Here is a 5000-nt window from a genome sequence, read left to right as displayed (position 1 = left end):
GACAGAGCAAAAGAGAAAAGACTCCCCGACCTCCTAAGAGGAAGGAAGCCCTCCACAGCCGACACCGGATATCTCCAATAAAAAGGAGTTTCCCACCATTTCGAAAATGCAGAAAAAGAACCATAGGAATAAAGGTTCAAAGAGCACAGCAAAAGCCTCCCCAAGAGACGATAATCTCCTCTTTGACGAGGAAGATATGACTCTCCTGTTGACTGCTGTAGTCACTCCAGTAACAACAGCTTTAGGGAGGTCAAGTGAGGAGGCGGAGAGGGCAGTCACGGTCGCCGCGACGGCAATGATCCAGACTGTTGCAGTCCTGAAAGCTGAACAGAGCCAAAGCAGCCGCACCTTCAACTCAGGACGAGACTCCCCTCCCCACCTTAACCCTGGCCATGCCCTCACAGGCAAGCCAGAACAGGCTGGATCTTGCAGCCGTGCCAGAACAAGCTGACCTTACCCAGGTAAAGTGATATTGTCATGCTCCAGGAGACATTAATAGAGGGGACTGTATGCTTCTCAGGGTATCCTGTCTTCACGCTGTCAAGCACAGCTGGCAAAAGAAGCTTGATCATCCTGTTCAGATCAACAATTCCTTGCTCCGCAATAGCTAATGCACCACACTGTAGAAAAGATGTTGAATCTCTTGCCGTTGAGATTCACCTGGCTGGGGGGCCCCACAAGCTGTACATTATGTACAGTAAGCCAGGCTGTAGGAGCTTAGACATCAGCCAGGTCTGTGCTACTGCAGCACAAGACCGAGGGATTATAGGGGGAGACTTCGATGCACACCACCACATCCTGGCTCCCTGCAGGGCACAGGATGCGGCAGGCCATCACATAGCCAACGTGCTTCTCACTTCTCAGTAACCAACGCATGTCAGAGGAGGGATCCTAGACCTCACCTTGGCCACTGCAGCTTTGGTGGAAAGAATTAGATGGTGTGTCGATGAGACTGTCACAAATGACATTGTGGCACTGTTACTACCCTCATGGATGCTGGCCCAGCCCAAATGCCACAAGCAAATCCAAGATAGAAAACAGACAAGGCCAACTGGTAAGCCTTTCAGAATCCGTAGGCCCACTGTCTTAGAAGCAATGAACCCCCACAAAGTGTAAACGTGGAGGTTCTTGAAGCCAGACTTATTAATGCCATAAATCAAGCAGCCTCACAGACTATACCTAAAACTCGGCCATGGTCCAGGAGTTATAAAGATGCCTGGTACTTTAATGTCGAGATTAAGGAAGTCATCCACAGAGTGAAGAAAACATTTCCGAAGGCAAAGAACCCCTGATAACCTAGCCCTCCTAAATAAGCAGTCAGGAATGCCAAGGAAACTGCCATAAGAGTCAGGCAGGAAAAGTGGCTGGAATGGTGCGAGTCCTTTGACCACCGAACCACCCTTACAGAGCTGTGGCAATGGGTCAGGCAAGCTACTAGCTGCTCAGCCCCGAGGTGCATACACCACAACCCTCAATCACAAGCAAACAGAGACTAGTGCATGAGTCCTCTGCAAGAACAAGCAGCAACAGCCGAACTGAGGGCAAATCAAGAACGCCTACACCAGGCTGACATGCTTATATCAGAGAAAGGGCCGCTGTACCCAATAACTCAGATGTTATCTTCTCTCTGAAGGAACTAAGAAAAAACTACAAAAACGTAGGGATCTTGTACTCCATCATTTCCCACCTAGGACTGGCAGGTGAGCAACTCATCAACAAGTCCTGGGAAACTTCCACTCTTTCCCAGAGTTGGAAGAGGGCTATCATAGTTCTCATCCCAAAACAAAGGAGCCAGGGAAGTACCGCCCCATCTCTCTCCTTAGCTGTCTGGGCAAGACGGCCGAGAGAATGGTACTAGGGGGCATAAGCATAGCACACAGTATAGCCATGCTCTTAAGCACGATCAGCACTGTCACTTCTGTAGTAGTATTCCTAGACCTGGAGAAGGCTTTTGAATTAGCAAGTCCTCTTGCTATTCAGGAGGCCCTGGTCCAGAAGGGAATCAGAGGAAAGCTCTTAGCTTGGATAGGTGACTATTTCAGGAAAAGAACAGCCAAAGTTATATTCCAAGGTCACCTATCACAGCACATGCCACTAGAAAATGGAACACCACAGGGTGGGGTCCTCAGTCCAGCCCTTTTCAACACCCTGGGGTGGGGTGCAAGATCATCTCCTATGCAGACGACCTTGCAATCATCTCCACTGGACCACACTGCCTAAGTAAAGCCTAGCACTGTCTGGACCTTGTATCTGAGGAGTGTTGTAGGACAGGACTAAAGATCTCTGCAGCAAATCCAAAGCCATGACTCTGAGACAAAATCATCAAGACACAAGTCTGAGAATCCAGGGAATTGGCTTAGAATGGGCCCAGGTCTTCCAATACCTTGGGGTATTGATTGACCGGACTCTCTTCTTTAAAAAGGGGGCCCTGTACTTGGTTGACCGAACCAAAGCAAGACTATCTCTCATGAGAGCAATGACTGGGAGACACATAGGAGCTAGGCATAAAGTATCAAGATCATTCTATGCCATCCGTCCCATTGTGGACTATGCTTCTGTCTCCCTGATTGCCGCAAAGCCAAGATTAAGAGAAAAATTGGAGACTGTTCAAAATGAAGCTTCCAGGATCATTCTGGGTGCCCCAAGGTGGACGGAGACCCTCAACCTTCTCCTGGAGGTAAACATTCTCCCCCTGTACTCACGAATTGATCTAATGGCAGCTTTCCTTTCCTTTCAAAGGTCATCCAAGCATCCAGGACCACAAACATGAGACAAAAAAAATACTCAGACACCTAGAACAAGACCACAAGCTGTTTGCAAACAGCCAGGGTGTTGATACGCTATCAACTCAAAGAATAACTACTTGCCAAGGGCATGGACCCCCCGCCCTGACTTTGTTGAAGCCCTGCCGTGAGCACAAACCTTGATCGAGTTCAATGAGAAAGAATTAGTACCCCATGCCTAGTCTAAAGGTAGAAGCTCAGAGGGTAGTAGAACCTACTTCACGGATGGATCAGTCGACCACTTAAACCACACTGCAAGTACTGGCTTTGTGCAAGCGATGCCACACAATCCATGAGGGTAACACACAATACCTCCTCACTACAGGCTGAGGCAGTTGTGATCATGGGAGCCCTAACCCAAGCGTCCCTGACAGAAGGACACGTGGTCATACATTACCAGACTCCAGGACAGTCACTGACTGTCTACAGCAAAGCTCACCCAAAGACAACATCTACCTCCTGACCACTGTCCTTACCAAAGCACAGAGGATTCTTGCTCAGGGTAGAAGAATAATCATAAACTGGGTGCCTAGCCACATAGGCATCAGAGGGAATTAGCTTGCTGACAGACTAGCTGATATTGGCAGGGGTATGCCCCCAAAACCCATGATCATAAGACTGAGCCGAAAAATCTTATGGCAGAAATGTAATGCCACAGCTCGTGCCTGCCGACTGCAGCTCCACAGAAAGAAAACGAGATTCTCCCCTTCAGCCAGATGGTACTCGGACACCACTGTCACTCTCTAAAGCAATCAATAGAGATACGGAAGTCATTCTTCACAAAATCAGACTAGGTTACCATTGTGCATGGCAGATCATAGAGACAATTGACTATGCAGACAGGTGTTACATGCACTGTGGCGAGCCAAACGCCACATTGGTACATTATCTACAGAATTGTGAGCACACAATTTCTGAGACAGGGTCTGCCCACAACAGCCACCTGGCTGGTAAAGAGATTATGCTGCATGCTTACATCATGGCAGCAGGAGTGCCTTTGGCAATCCTGCCACCATGGTAAGCATAGAATGACAGCCATAAATGGCTGGCACAGGCCGGGCTATATGTATTGAGGTCTGGGCGAAGCCAGATCTTCGGAAATCTTAAATGAATGAAAAACGAACCGAGATCAGCAATTCCCGATCCTCCAGCAGCAGCAACACAAGGACAGTCTAGTCCTTAGCCGACTGGGAAGCCTGCCATCTCCCCTGTTGATCTCCAACTTCACCTTCAGCCATACCTGTGGGCACTCATACCCACGACAATCACTCCATAAAGAGATACAGACCAGTCCAAATAGCAGATGTCAATTCATCTACTATACTGGTGACCCCGGAGTGACACGACACGGTATTTCACTCGCTCGCTTAGCTCACTTTCTGGTGGGGGAGTACCTGTAGCAGCACGACCCCACAACCTGAAGTTCAGCGTAGTTTCCCAGGTTGGGTCACACCAGTCCACAGCCATGTCCTCACTCATTGGGCAGACGGCTCCCCTCATTCCCTGCACGCTTACACAGTGCACGTGTACTTAAGCTGTAGAATTCGGAACCGAGATCAGCAATCCCCGATCCTCCATCGGAACTTGACAACAGCATCAGCAACACGAGGACTGCTCAGACCTTTGCTGCTTAGGGAGCCAATAGGCACCCCCAATGATCTCCACTTCACCTTTAGCACTCAGCCATACCTGTGGGCACTCACATCCACAACAATCACTCCATCAAGAGATATAGACCAGTCCAACTAGTAGATGCTAAAGCACCATCTACTATAACCCAAAGGCTCTGAAGAGTTGTGTAACCAACACTCTCATCACCCCCATTCAGCCCAGTAGTCAAGCACTCTTTGAACTCTGTTTCTACTGCTAATACTCACCTCCTTCATTAATACTCATCCTGGGTCTGCAGGAGTCCCTGAGATTCTGGTATTCACAGAGGAGGTGCGGGGGGGGGTGCAGACCCAGTCCTCTTGTAGCAGTTTGAGACCAGGGAGCATATTCTTATACAAAGCCTCAAATCTCAAGAGGCTCTGGAGGATTTCCCCGGTTCTTCCTCCTGAGAAGGTCTGGCAGTAAGGCTAGGGAAACAGCATAAATCTGTAGCTCTAGAGTGTAGGTCTGTAATAGGTCTCCACTGACCCAAGCAGGAACACCCAAATGTCCTCTACAGCCCCATCAAGAGGGGATTTCTGACTTCCCTTGGGTCAGTGATGTAGT

The sequence above is a fragment of the Penaeus monodon genome, chromosome 1 (genome assembly GCF_015228065.2).
Source record: "Penaeus monodon isolate SGIC_2016 chromosome 1, NSTDA_Pmon_1, whole genome shotgun sequence".
NCBI classification, from domain to species: Eukaryota; Metazoa; Arthropoda; class Malacostraca; order Decapoda; family Penaeidae; genus Penaeus; species Penaeus monodon.
The sequence above is the reverse complement of the archived record's forward strand: the minus strand, read 5'-3'. Positions refer to the sequence as shown.